Here is a 13,939-nt window from a genome sequence, read left to right as displayed (position 1 = left end):
TTGGAGGAGAATTTGTTACACAGCAACAGATAACAAATACAGTCTATTTCTCAATCGTTGTGCATTCCAACGGGGCGTCAAGGGTGGTATTGATTGGCTCCCTGTAATTCCAATACATGACAGGGTCTGAGGTGTGTCACCTGGCAGACTCCACTCTGCTTTGGGAGAAAATAGAGCACAGTGCCTGTGCACCTGTCAGACAGTCCGGGGTTTGAATCTGGCTCTGCAGTTACGTCCTCCTTCTGGATCATGGGCAAGTTATTTAACCACTTCAAACCCAAACCTCACCTCTTACTTAGTCAATGGAGGTGATATTTATTAGTAAAGCTGCTGTAAGAATAAAATGAAATAATGCACAGAAAGAGCATACGGATAAACATTCCCTCACATGCTAGCTATCAATGTAAATTGGTGCCATCTCTTTTCTTATCATGAACTTACCCGAAGGGCCAAAGGGCAAGTGTTTTCATTGCCCCCAGCCCACGTACCAGTCACCCCACCATGGAGTGGGGAAAAAAGAGGAGAACCTCGGTTTTGAAAGCTACGTGAGATGTGTTTATAAAATAGCAAATACATATTTGCCTTTTGGAAATCACCCCAAACCTCACTTTAATTTGTATAAACCACAAAATAATCCCAGACGTGGGACACGAATGCGCACGGACCATCAGCTCTACTCACCGATTTGACTGGAGGACATTTGGGAGAAGGGGTCCCCTTCAAAGCGGGTCCTTTTTTTATTTCTAGGGAGGATAGAGTCTGGTTATTGTATCAAGAGTTCTTCCCAAGTGAGGCCTCCCTAACAGACATCCAGACGCTTGAAAGCAAGCATAATGCCCGGTATTAAGTTTGCTGGCTAATTTTAAATCTCTGGGCATCCATCATGTACTTAGCTCCAAATTATATGGTGGATCTGGGTTTTTCTTAGACCTCCTCCATGCTGCAGGTAAATAAAACATCTCTGTGAAGGGCCATAAAAAGCCATGTAAAAACTCAGTGTTTCTGTCCTCCAGCAATGACTGCAAGTTGCCTGTTCAGGGGAGCTTTCATTTAATTTCTGGGAAGTTTGGAAATCCTGGGATTGTGGGACCATCCAGGACTAATAACAGCCTAGGTTAATGGAGGCCACTAACCCAAGAGGCCCTCAGCTCCCCAGCCTCGCTAGCAGCTCACCCCTCCTTCTGACTAAATCCTTCACCAAACCATCCTGTTGAGTTTTTGAAAAAATATCTTCGGGGAACGTGCAATGTCCATCCTGGCCACTAGAGGGCAGAACACGGCAACATTCCTCCCGGGGTGCTGCGGCCTGAAGAGACGGTTTGGCATGTTCCTTCCTGACCCCTGACGCCTGGAGACAGGACAAATATAGAGTAAACAATAGTCAGAGGGTGCAATTTGGGTGCCACAGCCTCCGATGCCAGCTTCTTCTCTTTCTTTTTTAGACTTTTTTTTTTTTTTTTTTTTTTTTAAACATCTAATGAGAGGGAAACGTGCTGGGTTTGGAAATAGAAGACTCCTTCTTCAGGTCAAGGTCTAGGCTCAGAGTTGCCTGGTTGGAGCAGGGCCCTGTTTCACTCACTCCCTTGACAACTCGTTATTGAGCACGAACCACCATGTGCCGGGCACCCTGCTGGAAACAAAGGATTTCCCTGTAAGGCTGGGGAGGTGGGTGCTATCTAGGGGCAGGTGCCAGCCTGCGGGCCAGGCTTCACTGAGGGGGTGGCTTCTGCAGTGGAGTTATGTGGTGACTGTGGGTAATCAAGGTGTTCGAGGCAGAGGTCCTGACGATGCAAGGCACGTGGAGATTTCAAACAGAGGGCAGGGGATGAGTGAAGGCCCTCAGATAAAACTGACAGCACTGTGGGCAATTTGGGCCTGTCCATCTCCTCCACCGCCACCGCCACCGCCGCCACCATCTCTGCCTTCTAACCTGGCTCCCTGCTTCCCCTCAGACCCCACGACACACCAGCCTCCACCCAGTGGCCAGTCGACTCTTTACAAATATTCATCAGATCAAGTACCTCCGTCGTGGGAAGCCCCCAGTCACACCCCTCTCCTAGGTTCCAAAGCCTGCAGATCCATCTTTCCTACACACACACCTCTCTGACCACCTCTCAGGCCCTCTGCCCTCCAGGCACACTGGCTTTCTTTCTAATTCCGGAACTTTCCAAGCCCATCCAAGCTCTCAGACCAAGCACTCGTACCAGGACTCGCTTCTTGGGCATAGATCCATGCAGCCACACAGGGGCCTGGGCTTGCAGGGGCCCCACGCTTTGTTTAATGCTCTGCTCTCGCCATCTTGGGATTTTTAATCGGTTTGAAGGAGGGCCCACGTTTTCATTTTGCCCAGGACCCCATGAATTGTGTGGTCAGTCCTGCCTCTACGTTGAACACTCTGCTCTTGGCACATCTGGCTCCTTCAGTCATCCAGGTCGTCTCGGCTCAGATGTCACTTCCTCAGAGGGGCCTTCCCTGGCCACCTGTCCAGAGGAGCCCCACCCGTGGCCCAGTCTTTCCTAGGGGACGAGCTGTGAAATTCTAGACCAGAGCAGGGGGAGTGAATTCCCCTCTGACGTCAGCAGTTGATCCAAGTTGTGTCCAGAAGCCTTTCAGACACAATCCCGGAGGCAGAGGGAGGGCTGAGCAGCCAGGCAGGGCTGTTTATAGCTTCCTGGCGCTTGGCAGCTTGATTCAACTTAAGTCAGGCTGAAGTTATTGACTAAATGTTTGCATGTCCATCTTCAGGTTAGAATTATCCCGAGCCCTCCAAAGGGCACCTGGAACCACATAGCGGCTGCCTCTCGGTCTGTATTTTGCCAACACATGAGGTTTCTTTTCTTCTGACATTTCTCCTGTGTGGAAAAAATGGCAGAGTTCAGGCTGTGGTGCTATATGCTTTGTACTGTTCAGTTTCAAGTATGGCTTTATCTTCGTCATCGTTGTTGGTTGTTGAGCTATGGCGGCTTTCATTCCATTGATTCAAGAAATCCTTATTGAGTATCCGCTGTGCAACAAGCGGGGGTGCGGGGGCTCACCTGGGGGACCCAGTGATAATAATAGTAATTGCTGTTGTTGGGGTGCAGACAGTGAAGTAGGTGCCCTGCGTATGTGAACTCACTGTAACCTCCAGCCACGCCATGGGGGCGAGGGGGTGGGGGGTACTCTTATTCCCATTTGACAGCTGAGGAATCTGAGTCCTGGAGGGACGTGAAGCCATGTGCTGAGTCGCTCAGTTAATGACATGGACAGTTGGGACTGGACTTGTTTGTGCCACGCCAGTGGCCGAGCTCACGACAACCCCCCCCCACACACGCCTTGCAGGTGTTTTCCTGAGACAGAAAGAAAGATAATGACCTAAGTCCCTGGACTTTGCCGATAACCTCAAGATGAGTCCGCCAGGCCCAGTGAAAACAAATCACCTTCCCACCCCAAACCCCCACCCCCACCACCCCGCCTGTAATCTTTGGAGGAATTACCCCATGTGCTCCGTCCAGCAGAAAAACTTGGCATCAGGCACTTTTTGTGGCACAGGGCTGGCAGGGCTGCCACATAGAGCCGTGCAGGCTGTACACCGCACACCTTCAGCGGCACCGTTCACGTAAACTGCTGTCCCCTGCACTAGTGCAATGGCTAATTGCACTCTCGTATTCAGTGGCCCTGAGTTGAGATTTCGTGCCTTAATGAAATTATTCAAAATAAAGAGGGTGAGGGGGTAAACTGAGTTAGAGGAAGGCGAAGAGGAATTGTCCAGGATGCGTACAACCCGTCCAGGTATGGCTTAATATCAACAACGGTGAAACTTTGAAAACAACTTGTGTTTATTTTTTATTTCTGCAAAATAAATGATCCCCAAACTTAGCTTAAAACAACAAACATTGATTATCTCACAGGTTCTGTGGGTCAGGAACCCAGGAGTGGCTTAGGTGGGTGATTCTGGCTCACCATCTCTCTGGAAGTTACAGCCGAGATGTCACGTGGGCTGCTGTCACGTGGAGCTGGAGACTCTGCTTTCAAGCTCCCTCATGTGGTTGTTGGTAGGAGACGCCAGCTCTTTGCCATATGGGCTTCTCTACATACTGCCCGAGTGTCCTCACCACACGGCAGCTGGCTTCCCCTCGTGAGAGTGTTTGGAGAGAGAGAAAGCAAGAGTGATGTCTGAGATGGAAGTAGTCCCTTTACATAATCTCGTACTAGAACTGACTTACCATAAGCTATTAGTCATGGAAACCACAGGATGTGAACACCAGGAGGGGACCATTGGGGGCCAACTTGGAGGCTGGCTACCACACCACTGCTGTACCCACCAGCTTAGGCTCCCCAGACTCTGCAAGCCTTGGGAGGTTTTCAGCAGTTGAGCCCTTTCACTCCAGATATGTCGTTCACAGACATGGTCTCCCCTTGCTCCTTTCCAGTTGGGTTTTGAGTGGCGGAGTCTTTGTCTTACCACCCTTGCGTGTCAGCCTCACACAAGCTGTTATGAAAGCCAACAGATTTCATACATGGTTTGGACTTGAGATCTAAACACTGAACGGGAGGAAAATATGCCACCCCAAAATATGCCACTTCGGCATATTGATTATTTTGAATTAAAGGTACTTTAGAAACAACAGCTGCAAGAAGGACCCCTTGACCCTCCTTTGTCCCCCTAAAAGCAGGAAATAAATCTTCCATGTGAAAGTACCTCCCTGTGCTAGGAGAGTAGAAGGCATCTCCATCACCAGACACAGGGAATTCAGGGCTGAGAAGCCTGTATAAACAAATCTTGTTCCTTCTTCACTAATTAGCTACTCCAAGCCCAAACCCCTTTGTTTTGTCAATTCTTCACAAATGTATTGTTTCCTTGTTTAAAAGGCAATATAACTGCCTGCGTTTTTCACTTCCTAGGACCCCATTTCATCTGTACATATGAAATAACATTTGATTTTCTCCTGTTAACCTGTCTTATGTTAATTTAGCTATTAGACCCACCAAAGAACCTAGATGAGAAGAAGGGAAAATGTTTCCTTCTCCTACAAAAGCCAAAGGTATGACTAGTTTCTCAGCCTCCTACAGGAGGACTCTTGAGAAAGGAGCCTGTCAGAACCTGGGGTGGTGTTCTGTTTCATTCAGCAGCTGAGGCTGTTGTCATTATTGTTTATTTGGTTTCTTGCTTTGGATCTTTAAACCAGATGGAGGGGAAAGTACACCAAACCTAGAGTGATCCAGACATGGTTTGAATGCCAGCTTTGCCACGTCCAATGTATGAACATGGGTAAGTTACTTAATCTCCTTAAATTTTATTTTTGCATCAGAAACGGAAAAAATATCTAGCTCATAGGATTGTGCTGGGAATTAAATTAGACACCAGGTGAAAATGCCTTGCCTGGTGCCCCAAACTTACAAACTACCCAGGAAATGGTGGCTGACATTGAGACTGTTGTACCATATAGAGAAATAACCCGAGCTATTTTATTTCATGTTTTTCAGCTTTTTTGAAATGTAATGTTTTTAATGTAAGAAAATGGCCAGTTCCAGCTATAAAAGTGATCATGTTAAAAGGTTTGCTACAATCTGAGCTGTGGTCTTATTACATCCTACAGCTTACGAATATTCTGAGGACCCATTTTTGCAAGGAAGGTAATGGGAAAAAAGTGATTTAGGCTCTAAAAATGCCAATTTGCAGTTAACTTTTCAGGAACACATCTCTTCCCTAAAATGAGCGACATGCGTATCCCAGATGAGATGAAAAGTCCCCTTGTCCCCTTTCTGTTCCTTCATTCCTTCATAATCAGACAATGAGTTTGGCAAAATAGCTGCCTATCTACAGATACAATTTTTCAGAAACAATCACCTCAAAACCTCTTTTTCTGAGAGTCTCATCTGCAAGGTGCTGTCTCATCAAAGACATACATTCCTATTTTCAAGGCAGCAATTTTCCTTTTTGCTTTTTTCAAGATGCATTGTCATTCGGCACCGAGGACTCCCTCCCTAAGTTCTGTACTTCAGGATATTGAAAGTCACCACGACTCCAAGGCAAGTGTCACCCATCAACAGCTCCTGAATAACTAATCAGGAGAGGGAAATGGAGCATCAAGATGCAGAACTCACTTTCTGCTCTTGCAGGGCTTGTGATTAAGCTGAGAAAAAGGCCTCGATTCACTGTGTGTGTGTGTGTGTGTGTGTGCGCCTTGCGTTTGGGGCTGAAGGGTAAGCCAGATGCCCCGAGGGACTTTGCGTGTAGGGCCTGGAACAGGCTGGGGAATTGGTGATTACGTGTCGCTTCCTATGAAGCTTCCCGCTCACCTCTTCTCACCCTTTCAGGTGATGAAATCCACCCCTCGACTGAGGTCATTTGCTCCCTAAAGGATCAGAATGGCTGGCCTTCTGATAGACCCTGGAGAGTTTCCAAATCGAGCATCGCCAATCTGATTTGAGTGGCCCTGCCTGAGTACTTCCCCTTGGAATCCAGCGGTGAGTAAGAGCGTTTCCACGATGAGCTAACCATGTGAAGAGTAGAGTTCAGGGACTGTTGAGAACCAAGGACCCATGCCTGTGGCTCAGAAATGCGCCTCCCACTACCTTCCTCTCTTCCTGAGTACCTGGTCCCGGGCTGGTGTAGGGCTCTTCGTGTACATAGGAGGTGCTCAATAAACGCTTGCTGACTGCCATGATCTTTACACATATCATTAGCTCATTGAGCTTAATCTATTCCTTTCCTGGAGTAATTTCAGGTTTATCTGTGTCTACTCACCTTTCCATTCTGCCACCTGGTCACTTCTGAGGCCTGCTCCACCCCGTTCATCAACAAACCCAAATGTACCTCGTCTGTAAACTGCTGGGGAGAGAGCTAGTGTGACGTCCACAGCAGACTAGTGTGACCTCCCAAACTCTGATAAGCTTATCTACTGCAAAGAAGGGCCAGGAAAGTGAATGAGTCTGGCCTGAGGCAAATGATGGCGTTTGGGGGGAAAACAAAGTATCAGACACCCAAACAAAGCTTTGTTTCTGTAAGTCATCTCAGCAATGCTTCTTGAGGAATGTGTTCTCCTCATTGTACAGAGGAGGGAGTGGAAACACGGGGTGGGGGGGGGAAGGTGGCGGGGGAGGTGCCCAAGTCACAAGAGGTGGCGGCAGGAATGAGAACCACGTGTGCCGCGCTCCACACGCATGAGAAATCAGCCACTTCAGGGCCTTGAGGTGTGCTCACCTCGGTGCTGTCTGGGGAAGAGAAAGCAGAGCTGGGTGTGCTCCTTGGGACCTCCTTAAATTCCATTTCTGATATCATGAGATTGTGAACTGCTAGCTATTAATTGTGTGTTTTCTTGGTCAATTTTCCTAAGAATTACAAATCAACAAAAGGAAAGATTGCAATGACCTCTCTTTTATATCTCTGATGTGTTTCCTCTGACACCAAACAATTCTCCAATTCTTTGGACAGCAACTGCGGGTCCAACAATTCAATTCGTTTCTGGCGCTGTCTACCTGGAGTTAGAGGCAGATCCCACAACTTGGAGGGCTCAATCCCACAGGACTGCCCCCACTTCAGACACCAGCTGTAAGTCTCAGGCCACCTGAACTTCTGACTGACTGTCTATAAATCAGGGTTCCCATGACTCCCTCCTCAGGCTTGATAATTTACTGGGACAGCTCACAGAACTTCGAAAAATGTTTGACTTCTGTTTACCCATTTGTTATAAAGGACACGACTCAGAAATAACCAAATGGAAGAGATGCATGGGGGCGAGGGGTGTGTGTGTGCAGAGCTTCCACTCCCTCTCTGGGAGTGTCCCCCACGCCCCCCCCCCGCTCCCCCCCCCCCCAGCACCTACATGTGCTCACCAACCCAGAAGCTCTCTGAATCAAACTGCTCAAAAGTTTTTCTAGAACTCAATTTCCAGCCTCTGTCCCCTCTCTGAAGGTCAGGGGTTAGGGCTCAAAATTCTTGCCTTCCAACCACTCGGTGTTGCTGGTGACCAGCTCCATTCTGAGGCTACCTAGGGGCCCCACACTGAGTCATCCCGTTAGCACAGACGCAGGTGTGATCTCCAGGGGCTCATTGTGAATAACAAAAGACACCCCTATCACTCAGGAAGCTCCAAGGGTTTTAGGACCTCTGCCCTAGGAATGGGGACAGAGACCAGATATAGTCTTTATTACTCTACAGTATCCAAAGGGGAGCCTGCCGGTCCTCCGTCAATGCATCTCACATTGGGCGTGGTTTTTCTAAGTGTTCCCATGGTTTTTCCCCAAGGCTTCTTCGAATCAAAGGCACTGACAACTAGTGTGAGGTTGAAACAATTGTGAAGCTGCCGGCTCCTAGGGACACGGTATCCATTGTCTGCTGCTGCTGTTGTTATTTTCCAACTTGCAGGAGACAGACAACCCAACTCAGACTTCAAATTGGCTCAAGCACAAAGCAGGCCTCTATTGGCCCGTGTAACTGAGAGGTCTGGAGAGACTGCGCAGCTTTTCACCGGCCCTGCACTCTGTTTCTCATCAGTTTGTCCACAGGCTCCACCCAGCAGGTGCTTAATAAATGCTCACTGTGGTCACCAAAAGACCCCAGCAGCTGCAAGCACCATTCCCCCATAGCATTGCACCTCAGTGTGGGGACAGGATGCTCCAGCTGAACAGCTGCTGGCATCTTCTTGGAGATACTGAGTCATGTGTTCAGGCCTGAGCCAATCACCTGGAGCTGGGGTGGAGTCTGTTTAATTATTCATGGCACTTGTTAAAAACGGTAAGGAAGGCTTTATTCAGGACTACAGCAGGAGGAAGGGGACTGCTCCAGTGGCGTTTTGCAGTAGGGAGAGAAATTGGGCTTAACCCCTAATACAACCAGACAAAGTGGGAATTTATAGCCAAGAAGCAGGATGGGAAGTCAGTGGAGGGAAAATTGCTAAGAGGAAACATCAGGGGTTGGGTGGATCCTGGCTAACCTGACCTAACAGGGTTCCTGCTGAAGACAGGCCAGGGGGTCAGACATCCCCTGGAGGATGGTGGGGGTAAGGAATTTGGTCGGCTATTGAGGGAGGGGGGTTCTGGTCGCAGGATTCTTGCTAACCCGGGGCTCTTCAGGATATGTCCAAGGGTGGGCCTAGCGGAAAAAGAGTTCAGGGGAGCCTGATCAGAGTCTGGTCAAGGAAAGAGTCTTCATCAGATCAGTAGCCAAAACACCAGGCGGAGAATGAGGAGGAGCTACATTCAACAGGAGAGTCACTGGGAAGAGAAGAGAAGAGAAGAGAAAAGGATGGTGGGGCGACAATGAAAACAGTCCACTAGGGGAGGGGCCCTCACCGGAGGAGGAGTGAGGTTAAGCCCTTGCAAGAGGTTCATTTCATCTGTGTCCCCAACACAGCCATGAAGGAGGACGAGGCACCCCAGGAAGGAACTTTAGACATCATCTAGCCCAAGAACCTTCCTTTAGAGACGAGACCAAGGACAAGAGAACTTAAAAGTGAGTTAAAGATTGTGCCTCCCCCCTCTCTCACGTTGGGAATCAGGCCAGGTTGCATTGTCACTGTATCCCCAATGGTTGCATCCATTTCAAAGGTACTCACTCAGTATTATTGGATGAATGCATGGGAACAGCAGCTCTGTAATCAGAGCTTTTCAAATGCCGGTACAACACCCAGGGATTGGTCCACCAGACCATGGGACAGCTACAAAGGAAGGTCAAAAACTAGCATGGACTAGGAATCGGGAGGCCAGGTTACTTTCCAACATCGATTTGAGATGTTGTGAGCCTTTCTCAAATGTTCATGGCCAGATTCTGAAGCGTTTCCTAAGAATTCTGTGCCTTCATGTACACAAGTCCTCTCTCTGGAACATATTTGCCTTCTCTGGAACAGGTTCCCCACCTGCTTGTAGAACTCCTATTCATCCTTCAAAACCTTGATCCACCCTCACCTCTTCTGTGATACCTTGTCTGATCCCTCCAATTCAGGTAGAATGTTTATTCCCTTCCTCCTCCGTACCACTGTGTTTTGTACACACTTTTAACATAGTATGTTTTACAAATTATTTGCTTATATGTCTGCATACTATACTGAGCTACCTGTTAGGGTATCTGAGGGAACCGCATCCCATTTATCTTTATATCCTAGTTCCTTGGCACATAGACGTTCAGTACAGTTTATATGCTGACTGGAACGAACATTCTCAAGCCTCCAGTTCCCCATTGTCAAAGGGCTTCACCAATACTTGCCCTAGCTAGCTACCTTAAAGGATTTTTAAAATGAGAATGAGATGACGAATAAAAATACCTTGCTGGAAGGCATGAAGGTCAAGTCCAGTAAACTCTTGCTGGGTCGGAGCACCTGGTTACTCAGCTGGGTGTGAATTGACCTTATTGGTTCAGGTGGGGCTTGGGGCTCTCCCGTGCCTTCATCATCGTCACTCTGAACAAGGGTATGGTTGGGGGACAGCTAAGGACAGTGGTTGAAAACTCCTGACTGTCTAAAAACGTGACTGAGTCGCCCTCCAGCCCCTGCCTCTGCTCGGTTTTTCTTCATTGCACTTATCGTTCTCTGACGTCATCCAATCTAGTTGTTTGCTCAGTGACTGTAATTCTGTGGCAGAGACTGGCTGCCCACACACCCACATCCATTCTCCTAATTCCTCGGCCTTGGCCAGACCCCATTGCTTAGCCCCTCTTGACACTGGCTGAGGCTGCAGGACTAGCTTTCCCTCGCAGAAAGGACATAGAAATGACAGTTGCTTCTCCCCACAGACCTGGGCTTCAGCACACTAGGGGTGGCTCCTCTGTGTCCCTTCCACCTTCCTGCTGGCTACAGGGGGACGTGGCAGCTGCAGCCCAGGTTCATCCAAGCAGCGAAGACAACGTCATAGGTGCTTAGCAGAGCGAAGACTTGGAAGGAACTTGGTTTCTACCCAATGTCCCCGTGGAGCAGGTCACAACTTCTTTGTTGTTTAGTACCTTTTGGGGTCTCTTGATTCTAGAAACCCAGTCTTACCCTAACTAATGCACACGAATGCTTTGTGACAGCTGGGACTTTGTCTTTTTTGTTTGCTGCCGTGTTCCCAATGCCTAGAACACTGTCTGGCTCATAGTAGGGGCTCAAACGAATATTTGCTGCATAAATGAATGGAACTAGGCTGCCCATGTTTGAATCACTGGCGGTTGCCAGTGACCTTAAGCCCGTGGACCTCAGTGTCCTCACCTGTAAAATGGGGATAGTAATTGGACCTATTTTTTGGGTTGTTGAGGAGATTTAGATTATATTTACACTTCATAGAGCAATGCTTAACACATAGTAAGTGCTCAGTAAATGTTAGATATTGTTGTTATTATTATTGCATATGGTGTTTTCTGCAGCCTTTGAGGTCTTCTATAATTCTGAAAATGATTTCATATTAAATTAGAAGAAACTTCAGGGAAAAGAAGCGATGACAGCTTGGAGAGTAGATGTGTCTGCTTTGCGATTGGCTGGCACAGATGAAGTGGGTTCACCTTTAATTGTTTCATGAACTCAGTGTGATGGTTTGGGGAAATACATGCAAATGTATGCAAATCATATACAAATTCACATAAAAATAGCCTCCTGTGTGCCTCCGCAGTTTACTAGAAAGAATTCTGGGGGCTTTAAACTACCCCTTCGGGTTATGTCATCTTTCCCATCTGCCCTCCAGACAGACCCACACCTGGAAGGAGGGTGGGATGGCCACAGGGAGGTGCACATGTGGGGGGGTGCGCATGTCTGCGGTGTGATTTGGGGGAGGGCAGAGGAGGCTAGTGAGGACAGCTGAAGTACTGCTCTGAGATCACATATGTGTGGCTGCTCCAAAATAAACTTTAAAATTCCAGGCTCTGAGGCCCTACATCCAACCAGCAGTCCATCCCATCAGCAGCCATCTACCCCCCTACCATTATCATGACAGCAAAAGGAAACGTGCGCTTGGGTTTGAAGTGTCAAAGCTCCTGGCGGCTCACCAGCTGTGAAAAGCTGAGTAGTCAGTGATATAGCTGAGTCTCGTTTGGCTTCTGTAAAATGGACACCGGGACCCATGGCCTGCCCACCTGACAACCGCTTTGAGGACCCACTGAAGTGGTGGGTGCAAAGGGGCTTCACAGTCTTGTAAATGTTAAGGAGAGTGCTCAGGTCACCATCAGTATTCTTGTGAAGGGAGGAGTGAGCGAGGAGAGAAAACCACCTGGCGGGAAGTGGGGGACTGAGGAGAGTGTCGGATTTGTGGGGTTGAACAAGCAGTTCTGAAGCATAATTACAGAGGCCCCTCTCTCTTGTGCTTTCCAACATTCCATCTGGCAGCATCATTCATTCACACATGCACGCACTCACTCATTCATTTGGCAATGACATTGAGCACCTGCCCTACGCAGGGCCCTATGTCGGGTTCCAGCATTCAAAGATGCAAAAGACACAATCTTTGCTCACAAGAGTTTTTTCCTGCTGTCCTTGTTCACAGGGACCTGTTTCTTATCACACCAGAGCTCACTAACGATCCAGCAGGGGAGGCAAACTTGTCATTAATAAATGCCACGCCACACGCAAGGGACAGTCATTGAAGCCCGGAGAGCAAGAGATGCAAAGGAGGAAACATTTGGCTGCACCTGGGAAGGTCAAGGCCACCTGGAGAAATGCATGGTGTCCTGAAGGGTGAGCGTGAGCTTGCCAGGTGGATGGGCAGAGGGAACACTGTGTGCCAGGGTACAGAAGCATGAAGCCACATGGCCATGTGCTCCGAGATGTGATTTGGAAAATATGGTTAATGGTGTCAAGATGTACCTTTTCCCAGTCACGTCAGCCCAGGCATCCTTGACTCCTCCAAATGCTGGTGACATTTATGAACCCACGAGACTGGTTTGGCAGTTACCGTATAGAACCTGTCCTTTGCTTGTTTGTTGTCTGCCGCTGCTGTGTGTCCCATCTCTGCAAGGAGATTGTGAGTCACCTGAGAACTGAGGCTGTCTATTCTTTTCTTCGTCTCCCCAGGACTCAGCACAATGCCTTCCTTGTGAATATTAAGCAGGCAACAGACGTTCGTGGCTGGAGGTGTCCAAACGGATGACAGTGTCAGGATGCTACTTATTTATTGAGTACCCCCTCAGATGTTGTACCACAGGCTAATTTGCACATTATCTCTTTTAATCCTCACAATAACCCTACAGGGTGGATACTATGAGTCCCCACTTTACAGATGAAGCAACTGAGGCTTAGACAGACTACCTCACTTGCAGGAGAAGCGCGGCCTAGAAGTGATGGAACTAGGATTTGAATGCAGGCTGACTCATCCAACAGCAGATGCATTCAGCTCTGACGCTACCCAAGTTTACTGCCCTATTTCAATGCACTTAAAAAAACAGTATAGAGTTGGAGTTTTACAGATTGATATGTAAGTCCTAAGCTCTAACCAAATTGTGGTTATTTCTTCTTATGGCTGCCTCCTGAGCCATGGCTCCTTAAGCATGGGGCAGTGCCTGGTCCATCTTTGTATCTTCATACTACCTAGCATGGCACCTATTCTCTCAGGATAGAGAATAACAGGACCACGGAATTATCCAGGGCAATTCTGGAAGACTCCCTGGAGGAAGCCAGGTTTCCTTGAGCCACATTTGGAATGTGGTAAGAGGCAAGATGGAAAGAGGGTGTGTGTGGAGCGCGAAGATGGATGTGATAAGGCCATTTATGGGACGCTACATGCTTTTCATGGAGTTAAGAGGACCTAGAAATGTGGTTAGAGGGGTCCCAAATTCCCAGACGACTTCAGGGGTACAGCTGGAACACTTTGTGCTCCACACACACATCCCTTTCTCTCTGCAGGATCGGAGCCAAAGCCACCTTTGAAGGGATGAAGGTCCTTGCTTTTCCAGAGGCGACGGATGGGCCTCTCCAGGTGAGATCCCACCGGAAGCTACTGAAAAACTGGTCGCCTTGTTGAGAAGCATCATTTGTAGGTAGTAATCAGGTAAGTAAACGTT

This window comes from Rhinolophus ferrumequinum, chromosome 9 (assembly GCF_004115265.2).
Source record: "Rhinolophus ferrumequinum isolate MPI-CBG mRhiFer1 chromosome 9, mRhiFer1_v1.p, whole genome shotgun sequence".
Classification (NCBI taxonomy): domain Eukaryota; kingdom Metazoa; phylum Chordata; class Mammalia; order Chiroptera; family Rhinolophidae; genus Rhinolophus; species Rhinolophus ferrumequinum.
The sequence above is the reverse complement of the archived record's forward strand: the minus strand, read 5'-3'. Positions refer to the sequence as shown.